The 12,052-nt window shown below is 29.5% G+C and overlaps 1 long non-coding RNA gene across 1 annotated transcript in view; it reads left to right on the top strand.

The window, feature by feature from the left end:
- LOC113102022 (uncharacterized) overlaps positions 1-11,897 on the top strand; it is a 12,298-nt gene extending 401 nt beyond the window's left edge. The window contains exons 1-3 of the long non-coding RNA XR_003290586.1: positions 1-19; positions 8,830-9,389; positions 11,628-11,897. The exon at positions 1-19 is cut by the window's left edge and continues 401 nt beyond it. This is a non-coding gene — a long non-coding RNA (uncharacterized LOC113102022). The remainder of the gene's footprint in view (positions 20-8,829; positions 9,390-11,627) is intronic.
- The last annotated feature ends 155 nt before the right edge of the window (positions 11,898-12,052 follow it).

The following is a 12,052-nucleotide window of genomic DNA, read 5'->3' as shown; positions in this document are numbered from 1 at the left end:
CGCCGCGGTGTTTTCTCTTGTAAGTTCCTGCACACCTACTTCATTTGTAGAGCTATTGGAGTGAAGTTAGCGAGGTTGTGTAACCTTTGCTTATTTAAGTGTGTCATGAGGTGAAAGTAGCTTATGTAACTTCACTAGTTACAAGTGTAGTTATTTTGTTGTTTGCATTTAACTCAGTTTCAATTAATATCTGAGTTAAAAAAGTTGAATCTATCATTTAAACTTCAGAAATATGTTAAATTTTCATATGTAATTTTATAAAAAACATTGTAATAATATTTCATATATTACATACATTTTTAAAACTGTGATAATATTTCATAATGTTTCAACTCTTCTTTGCTTCAGTTATGTTAAACTCTTTTAAAAAACGAGCTGAATGTGTCACAGGAATAAATTACATTTTTAAATATATTACAATAGAAAACACTGATTTGAAACTGTAAAAATATTTTGCAATATTTCAACTCATTTATTTTCATTTAGCCTATATTAAATAAAATTAGTTAAATCTGTCACTCAAAAAGTTTATACAATAGAAAACACTGATTTTAAGTTGTAAATTTATTTCATAACATTTCAACTTTTTGCAGTTATATTCTGAATCTGTAATTCAATAAATTAGCTTTGCCCTTACAGGAATAAAATGGCATTTTATAATATAGTATTACAACAGAAAATAATTATTTTAAACTGTAATAAAATTCATCAATATTTCAGCTAATTCTTTTTTCCAAATAAGCTGATTTTAAAAATCAAGTTGAATCTTGCATAAAATGAATTTAAATTTGTTAAAGTAAATGGATATTAGCAATATTCATATTGTTATTGTTTTGTACAATATACACATTTAGAACAACAGTATGGAGCATAAATGATGACAGAATAGATATTTTTGTATAGTGGCTTGTAGCTAATTTGGCTTTAAACGTTAGAATGAAAAATAAAAATACTGTAGAAATGAAAAATTATGATAGGGTTCAGCTGTGCACAAATAGACCAGGAGATTAGAGAGAATGAAATAATACTAACATACAGGTAACACACAGTTTAAAAGTTTGGTGCAGTGATATTTTCTAAAGATATTAACACTTTTATTCATCAAGGAACCATTAAATTGATTAAAAGTGACATCAAAGATGTTTATAATGTTTCAAAACGTTATAATAAATGCTGTCTTCTGGACTTTCTATTCATCTGCGAATCCTGAAAAATAAAGTAGAACAGCTTTGATCACAGAAATAAGTTACATTTGACCAGATATTCGCATAGAAAGCATCTGTTTTAAATTGCAACAATATTTCACAATTTTACTGTATTTTTACTGTAAACTAATGCAGTCTCAGTGAGCAGAAGATACAATCTAACAGACCCCAGACTCTAAACAGTAGAAAATATAGTACAGTTTGCACAACTCTATTAAACAAAACTATCCAACACAAGCTAACATTTGCTCATTTTAATAAGATCCATTTTCATTATGAGTTCATTCTCTCAGTTACTCGTGATTTTCTAACTTGTCATACTTCATGAATGTGGTCAGAAGGAGGTGTTTATAATGTGGCTGCTTATGTTTGGGAGTGTATTTGTGTAATGATCAGCTCAATCAATCTGAGTGTCTCCGCTCCACACTTAGCTTATTAGTTTTGCTGAGGTGTCTGTTTGTGGCTACGATCTGATAAGTGCTTCCACTTTGTGTCGTTACTTCATCTGAACGCTTTAGCGCTGGTCAGAAGAGGCAAGGACAGATGAGGGACCTGTGGACGCATCTTTATTAGTTTGGTTTATTTGTCAGCAAGATGCATTTCAGTGTAAAATATCAGGGTTAAAGAGAATTGTGCAGCTGGTTAGTCATTTTGCACATGCATGTTTAATATAAACTGTTCACTTAATCACAGGCATGCTCACATGATGTCAGACATCTGCATCTTGGCCAGTGTTATTTTACCATTATTTATATACTATTATAGTTTTTCCTAATGTTTTGAATGTTTGAATTCCTAATGTTTTTTGTAATTTAATTATGTAGCCTACTTTTGCAATGTATTAGTTTTCTTTTGCTTTACAATTCTTTATTTTTATTCATTTTAGTTCTTTTTTTTTTTGGTGATTGGTCATTTAAGTTTCTCTTCTGATATCAATACGTTTTATATTAATTCAGCTTTATTAAAAAAAAAAAAAAAGTTAATTTTATTAAACAATAACAACCCTAAACTAAAACTTAAAAGGTTATTTTGGTTTGTTGAAATAAAGCAAATTGAAAAACTTAAGCTAAAATTTAAATAAACATACTTTTAGTTTAGTTAATAACCCTAAACTAAACTAAAACATTTTTTTAAAAATGTTAACTGAAATAAAACTGAATAAATAAATAAATAAAATATAAATTTTACATGAAAGAAACTGAAAACAAAAATTAATTGAAAAATAACTGAAATAAACAAAAAAATAAGTTAAAATAATAAATTAAAGCTAATTAATAAAATGTGTAAATGACAAAATCCTAAAAAAATAAAATAATAATAATAATTAAAAAAAATGCTAAAACCTAATCTAAAATTCAAATGAAACCTTATTTTTTAGCAATAGTATTAGTATTAGTTAAAAAAAAAGAAGTCTTGGCAAAATCCTCTAGATTTTAGATCACACATTTTCAATTAAGTTTGTATTTTCTGGTTTTGGGACAATAAAATGCAGCATTATTCTGTTAATGTGCACAGGTGAATTCCCACTTTATCCAGACTTACTCTTGGTCCTGTTTGTCTTCACGCGTTATTTTCTCCACAAGTGTATTTTTCTTGTGTTTTAATATATCTCATGGATTTAGTTTAGACTTGCATTGGTTCGTTGTGCACGGAACCGATTTTATTTCTGTATTTTCAGGGTTGAATGAGATTACATTCCTTGTTTTCTTTGCTAGCCAGAAATCTAATTTAGCTGCAATCCAATCTGAGATATCTGTGTTTAATTTGATTGAATCCCAGAGAGTCCTGTGCGTTCCTCCCGTAATGCAATTACAAATATCACAATTCTTATTTTCTGTTGCTTTCAAAGTAGGTTTTATGGGACAGATTCAAAGATGTTGACTAAATAGGTGCTTCATTAAGTCGCATCATGTATTGTCATTTCAACAAAGGCCACATCATGCCTTTCATTTCCAGCAGAAGCCAATGTTCGCCGAGTTTGAGAGACTGACGCTTTGATCAGATTCAGTGACCTTTGAACTCCTCCATTCATTATGACCCAAAAAATACTCTGAGATCAGAACATGCCACAAAAACATGGTATTCTGGCTTCTACCATGGTATTGACATGGTACTTTAAAGAATAAATATCATGGTCCATGTCCAAAACACATAATGCAATGATGCACATCTGAAAAAAAAAAAAAAAAAAATATATATATATATATATATATATATATATATATATATATATATATATATATAGCATGAGTATTTTTTTGCAACCAAAGGCACATTTTGTTTTAAGCCATTTCTTTATTTATGTTGTTTAAACTTAAACTTAAAAAAATGCCTTTAATCAAAATAAAGCTGAAATAAAATAAAACTGAAATATTAGATGAACCGATTAAATAAAATAAAAATAACACAGTGCATTGGTAACTAACGGAATTAAAATAAGTTGAAGTATTACAATTATGAAATGTAACACTGAAATCAATTTCAAATAAAATAAATCTAAGCTTAAGAAAAATATTTTTTTTAAACTAAAATTAAACTGAAAATGTAACATAAAAATCTAATTTAAAACAATACGATAATAGCGCTATCTGTTCTTTTATTGAATTAGTGAGTGTGTGATCGTTTGTGTGTTTTGGCTCCTCCCCTTTAGTGACCTTTAGTGTTTGATTCTCTGTGTTTGCTAAAGGTCAGACGTGTTGTTGTGATTCTGCGCTCAGAAGGCCGGCAAAGTCCAAATATGTCTTTGATTCTGTCAGAAACCCAGAAAGGCCAAATAATCATGATGAGCTTTATGATTTATTAATGTTCGTGTTTCTATCTATTTCTTCTCACATGAGCTGCAGCTGCTAGAAATATGATTTTATAGCAAACTCTGATAAACGGTATTTTACTAACCGATGCGAGCCGTTTGCAGAAGATCAGAATGGAGTCTGTGGTCACATGATCTTCTGCTGTGATGCTCAATGTGCTCACAGTGAGAGAGCTTCAGCACATCACTCAGAACATTCACTTCATCTCTACACAGCTCTATAGAGATGTTCTAAAAACTCATTTTCTATTTCAACTGCATCTCAGCTGGTGGATGGGGACCACAAAACTGATGTTCTTAAAAAACAACAACATTAAATGCATATATGAGAATGCATGTAGCCATATAATCATGCATCATTTTAAAAGCACAAAAAAAAAAAAAAAAAAAAAATCATTAGGTATATTGGCTCAAATATCACTTTAATTCCAATGGTTTCATGCATTTGCATTGTAAAAAAAATAAAAAAATAAATATATATATATATATATATATATGAAGTTGTAAATAAACATTATTGTAGTACATTTTACATTACAAACAAACAAACTATTTCAGTCTTTCTACATTAAAATGTCATGTTTAATTCAGTGTCTTTCTTTGTTTTACATTTGAAACTTACTAAGATTTTCTGAGTGAAAATTATTACTACAGTATATACTTTTTTTCCCCAGAAAAAAATAAAAAAATAAAATCATTGCAATTTAGAAACCAATGTTGGAGTTTCAGTTCTTGTCCAAATATTTCAGTTTACTTTCACACAGTAAACATCACATTGATTTCATAACAACTGAGTTTCTGTGACTACTTTTGTAGATAAATATATATTTAATTATATTGAATTGCATTTCAACTAGAAGATTGGGACCCAAAAAATGAGCAAAATTATTGTTCCAAAACAATGTTTATTGCATATAAAATGCATATGCATATAAATTATGCATATAAAAATTAAAATAGACATATATTCATGCATCATTCTGATAGCAAAATAAATAAGCTTGTATTTTGGAACATAGATGTCTCTTTACTTGAATTTTTTAATGTTTTAAATAAACATTGTTGAAGTAGGTTTTAAAAAAAAAGATTATGTGAAAATTACTAAAAAAAATAATTTAAATGGATAATTATTATAGCACGAAACCATTAAAATTCAAGAGAAATTTAGAAACCCATGTTGGAAAATAAATGCTAAATGTTTTTCTTGACTTTTTTAAAATAAGCACCCCAGTAACTTCATGAAGACTGAGTTTCTGTCGCTACTTTTACAGATATAAAAAAAAAAAAAACACCCAAAAATGGGTTCAAAAACAATGCTTTATGCATAACAAAAAATGCAAACATTCATCTAATCATGCATTTGACGGCAAAATGAATTTCATTAGATATTTGGCGCAAATATGTTTCATGCGCTCAACTGCCATTTATAAGTCATTAACAAAACGTTTAGAAACCAGTTTCAGTGCTTTTAAGGACATTTGTGTTTACTCGCACACAATAAACAGTTGTGTATCACTTGATGTCTAATCTAAAACTTGGGTCCTGATACAAAACCGGATGAGAAGCGCTGCTTTCTGCGACTTACAATTATCAAAAGACTGATGCACTAATAATTACAATCAAAATTCAGCAGCTATTGTTCTGGCGAACTGTCTTGGCTAACTGTGTACTTACTTCAAACCTGTTGTCGAGATGTGAGTACACTGCAATTATGTGTAATTATGACTAGCTCATTATAATGCGCAGCAGGACTAGTGCAAGTCTTAGCTGGGGTTTTGTGTGGTGTTCATTTTTACTTTGTCTTATTGATGATGTTCAATGCATAGATCAGCATTGCTGTTGAATATTACTTAGTTTTAGTGGTTTGAACCAGCCAGACCACCCTAGCAACCGCATAGAAACACATCCCTAGCAACCACATATTAATACTCATAGTATGGTGGCATTTTTTTTTTTTTTTTTACCAGCAAGCGCAACTCACATTTATCTTTTGGACATGTAAAAATCAAGTTTTAAAGAATTTATTGATTGAATAAAATGCATTTCTGTTGTTGCTGTTGCTGTGTTTCCTTCCAATTTCCAATCATCATTGCTATTACCATTTAACGTATTAATTGTATAATTCATTATTATTATTTTTTTTATTTTTTTACATTTGCTCATTGTTATTCTTAAATATTACATCATTTAAGAAATAAGGTTTAATATACAGTTTTTATGTTTGTTGTTTCTAATATATCCATTATTAAGTAATTATTGTCTTTATATATTTTCATATATATTATTTTCATATATAGGTTTTTGCCCCTTAATACTTAAAATAATGCATTTTCATTTTTAATTCAGATTTATTTGTAATGTATTCATTATTATTCATACTTCATATATTCTTGGCTATATGTATTTTTTCTACTTAATTTATTATTATATTTATTTAGCTATGTATTATTTATGAATTGCATGTACTGTATGTATTGTTAGCTATATTTTTTTTTTCTAATTTATATATTTTTTATCACATATTCCTATCTATGTATTGTTTTCCTTATTTAGTTTGTCAAGTGAATATGAAGTAGGGTATATTTCCTGTTAATAAAGATGCATCATCTTCGATGGACATTTGTGACTAAGCTCATGCATTTTTTGGAATACAATGCATTAAATGTCTTTAAATGTAAGAGATTGTGATAAAAACCTAATTTCCCATCATTCTGTGGCAGCATTAGAATAAAATCACAATGCATCCAAATGTGGACTGTCATTGTTTGCTCTTCATTTGGTGTCGTGCATTGCAAAATATTGTCAACACATCCATTTTATTCCATGCAAAATTATTTTGAATGCACATCATATCGTAATTACAGCTTCCAAACCTGTAAGCAGGGATGTCCCCGGAGGAAAAAGCAACATTTTCCCAAAAACCTAGTTGTTGCTGTAAAAGCTGAAAATATTAACCAGTTGGGATTGAATGACTACACAAACAGCACATTTCATTTCTCTCTCTCTCTCTCTTTATGTATATATCTGCAGATTGAGAATGAGAAAGCGAGGGACAGATAGACAGACAGACAGGTGCTTTTCGTTTATTAATTCCAGAGAAAGAGAAGAGGAATATGTTTTAGCAAACAGGCCCGTTGAATCTCAGCCTGCTCTTTCTGGAGTTGACAGAGCGGATTGTGCTGGAGTCGAGTGCATGAAAAGCAAGAGAAAAATGACAGAGCGTCTGATGATAACCAAAGTGCTGATCTTAGTCATTTCGTTGGCTTCGAGTCAAGTCTTTTGTTGAGGGAAAATTTGACTCTTCAGCAAGTGGAGTGCACTCGTTTTGATTTTGAAATGTCACAATCATTACGAAGAAGCGAGGTCTGCTCTGACATTTATTATTTATAATGCAAAAGCTACGCAGTAAGAAAGACCTGATTGAAAACCCCGCAGGAAGGATTATGGATTTAATGATTTCGAATAACCAAAGTAAACATGAAACAAACTCTCTTTACTGACACGTTTGAAGACGTTTAGAGGAAATAAATGCTACACGTCGCATATAGAGCACAGTCTTTGAAGTTATGCATATATGAACCGTGTTGGTAAGCTCCTTATGTTTACTGTAAATGTACAGTATGACCAACAGAATAAACAGAACTAGAAGGTTAAATGCTGATTGGTCAATTCAGTGTTGCAGAAGTGGAATGAAGACACACACAAATAAACAAATACAGTGTAAATAGTAATATATAAATATCTATGCAATAAAGTGTGCAATATAATATATAATATATATTTAAAATATTTAAAAAATAAAATTAATAATATAATATTTAAAAATAATATTAAAATATAATATTTAAAAATATGAATTAATGTAGTTGTAAAGGCAGCAATGCTTATTTTAATTAAATGTTTAAGTAATAACTAAATTTACATTAATAACTAAAACTAAATGATGTAAATCTAATTTATATAAATTTTAAAAAGTAAAAAAAATACATACATACATATATATATATATTAAACTTTAAATATTAAAATAATTCAAATTAAATAAATTCAAACTAAAATATATGAATATATTTGAAAATATTTCAATATATATATATATATATATATATATATATATATATATATATATATATATATAAATATTTACATATAAACATATATATGTGTATATATATAAAATATATATATAATATATATATATATATATATATATATATATATATGTATATATGTATGTATGTATGTATGTATGTATATATATATATATATATATATATATATATATATATATATATATATATATATATACATACATACATACATACATACATACATACATACATATATATATATATATATATATATATATATATATATATATATATATATATATATATATATATAAATATTTACATATAAACATATATATGTGTATATATATAAAATATATATATATATATATATATATATATATATATATATAATATATATATATATATATATATATATATATATATATATGTATATATGTATGTATGTATGTATGTATAAATATATATATATATATATATATATATATATATATATATATACATACATACATACATACATATATATATATATATATATATATATATATATATATATATAGACATATGGGAAACTTAAACTTAGAATTAAAAATTAACACAAAATGACTTGCTTTACGTAATTGTTAAGTATTGTATGGAAATATAGTGACAACCTGTTTTATCTTCTTGCTTTTGATATAATCCTGTGTTCTTTAATTTCTTTTATTTATCATTCTGTTTTCAGCTTTGGTGGCCGCTGAATGGAAACACACAGCGAATGGAAACAGCTCTACAACTGTCCATTTCTCGTAAACAGCAGAACATATTCTCATTACTGACGGTCAGGAGGCAAAAAAGGGTTAAGGGAGGATAAAATGAACATCCAGCTACTTTCTCACCAAAACCAGCAAACACAAGCCATCGAACCAAAACAAGCGCACTTACAGGAACAGTTCACCCAAAAAGCAGATTTCTGTCATCATTTACTCACCCTCACGTGTTTCCAAACCAGTATGGCTTTCTTTCCTCCACCGCTGATGTGAAATCTCATGCCCACGCCTACATATAAACCATTCAGTTTAAGAGAATGCATGTGCATATGCAAATGAGCTTTCAGCAAACAATTAATTATGAGCAATTGAGTTCTTTCTTAATGCTTTTTCTCATTTTATTTACAGTTTCTGACTGCGATAGAGCAGCATGGACATTCTACTAAATATCTTCTTTTGTGTTTCACAGAAAGAACGAAATTGAGAGAGAGAAAGAATGAAATAAAGAAAACCACACAGGTATGGAACAACATGGGTGAGTAATAACAGAATTTTCCGACATTATGTTCTTAAATGTGAAAACACAAGCTTTATTTCTGATAAAAACATTAAAAAAAACACGAAATCAGTGGACACTCATAGACGTGCATGTAAAGCTGCAGTCAGGAGAGTGAATTGTGTGTGCAAACGCTCAGAAACACTAATGTAAGCAAAAGGTTTAACATGATGGGACGCAAGTTTATAATAAGAGTGTATTCTTTTGTTCATTGAGGTGGTTTGTGACGAGAGCTCAACGCGACGTGTTCAGCTCGAATAAGCCTGCCGTTCGCTGACACAGTAATCATTTTGACATTTAATAACACTTGTGTAACCTCCCTTATTTATTGGCCCTTGCTTATTAAGGCAGAACGTACTCGCCGACTCTCTTCACACACATCTGTGTGTGTGTGTGTGTGTGTGCTTCATTTACTGTAAAGAAGGGGAAAATTGCAGTTTTTTAACAGTTTTCGAAGGTTTTCATGAAATGCAAAGTGTCATCTGCTTTGTTAATTGGTGAAGAGCAGGAGTAATTGATGAGTCTAATAAACATATGTAGGCCACATTTCACAAATTAAAAGAAAATTAATTTTGCATTAATTGGGTTAATGTTAAAGATATATTATTATTTTAAATTTTTTTTGCATTGTGGTATTACTTCCTTAAACAGTTAAGCACATTTTCCCACTAAATGTTCAATTTTTATGTGTCTGAATTATTATTATTTTTTTTGTTGTTAATTTCGTTATTCTCCATCCTTGTTACTGTAAGACATTTTTAATGTATTACATCTACCTACATTTTAATGAATGTAATGTAATATTTTTTTTATTAAACAAGCATTAATTAAATGCTGAAAACTGTATATGTAAAGTTTACATTTTAAATAATATATAGTAGGAAATGTGATGACAAATCAGTAATTTAAATGAATGAATGCATGAATTAATTAATAATATATAGGTGCATAGACAGATTAAAAATAAATACAAATAAATATCAAATAAATAAATCAAATAAAAAATAAATAATAAAAATGGTAAAAATAAAAATGAATTGTGTAAAATCTGTTCAGACTGTTTCCAAACAGGTTTCCGCATCCCCTTCTACTATTCGTCGATAAACAGAATCTAATCTCATGTTATTGGGTCTCATACAAAAAGATAAAAGTTCTGAAACGCCACGATGTTTTATATTTTGGGGAATAGTTAAATCAGTTTCTTTCTTGTGATTTTGGGGTGAAATAATGACCCTTTTGTGAGATTCGGTCAATTAAAGCTGTAAAGCAGTAATTGGTTTCTGGGGGTCGTTGGGTTGCAGCTTATCAGTGCTTCATAAATAAAACAAATCTTTGCACTAGCAACGTTTTTTTGTCCCTGCCCTTTGTTGAACACAAGAGGATGCTGGGAAGGGAGGCACTACACATTCCAAAGCCATGATGCAATGGAATCCCTGAGCCTGTTAACCCCTAAATATACACACACACAGATACATAAAACATGCATGTGCATGCACATAAATGCAATGCATGAACGCCTATGTTCTCTCTTACGAGCGTCTGCTCCACATGCCTGTTGAGTTCTCCATCTGTGGCTTTTATTAAACAAGTTCCCACCCCAGGACCCTCTCCGACACACTCACACTAACTGCATGAGGCACAATAAGCATGTTGACAAGCACACGGTCGTGGAGAGACAACAAGTGTCCTACTGCGATGACAATGACAGCTCACTCACAACCTTGCCAAACACACACACACACACACACGCAAATGCAAATGATGCACTTTTTTTTTATTCATCTGTGCACATTATGGATGTAAAATCCAGTGCTTGTGTTCAGAGCGGAGTTAGTGGTCTGTTCATCAGGAATGTTTAACATTAGATTTGTTTGCCTCTTAAAAGGCTTGGCGGGAATGTGGCATTCTCTACATTGTGCTCCATCTATCTCTCTCATACTCTGTGTCTAATTATTTCTTTTAAATGCCATGTCTTCTGTTTAAACTATGGACACAAATGCACAGTGAAAAATCTGATATATATTTATGATTTGCTGGTTTACTCAGTGGCTTCATGTTTTTTACTCAGAACATCTATTTGAATGATGCATTTTTTATTTATTTTTTGCAACTAGTCCAAACAGTTTTTGAGGTCGTTGTTTGTGAAGCAGTCATCAATTCAACCTGTATGTCCCATCTCAAATCGTTCTCATCTATCTCTACTTCTTTTCCTTCCAGCTCCCATCGGCAGAGGTCGCCTGACATTTCACATGGAGGAGTCACACACACACACACACACACAAACACACACACACACACACACACACACACACATACACAGAGAGAGAGATTTCTGTGATTCTGTATCTTTTTAAAGTAATGATACATACTGTTTTGTATTGGAACATTAGTGTGAAAAATACAATAACAATGTTTTAAATGACTTTCGGGTACTGTAGCCTATATATAGTTTTTCTAGCCTACACTTTTGCTTATTAAAAACAATTAAAATAGCATTTTGTTGTAGTGTTTTGTTAAAAAGAAAACATTCTAACGTTTCACTTATACTGAAAACTACTTTACAAATACATCATTTTAACTTCTATTTAATATATGAACAGGTCTAGGCTTTTTCCGGTTATTGTGCGTTAAGGTCAAGTCTA

This window comes from Carassius auratus, chromosome 6, assembly GCF_003368295.1.
Source record: "Carassius auratus strain Wakin chromosome 6, ASM336829v1, whole genome shotgun sequence".
Lineage (NCBI taxonomy): Eukaryota > Metazoa > Chordata > Actinopteri > Cypriniformes > Cyprinidae > Carassius > Carassius auratus.
This window is presented reverse-complemented; position numbering and strand designations above follow the sequence as displayed.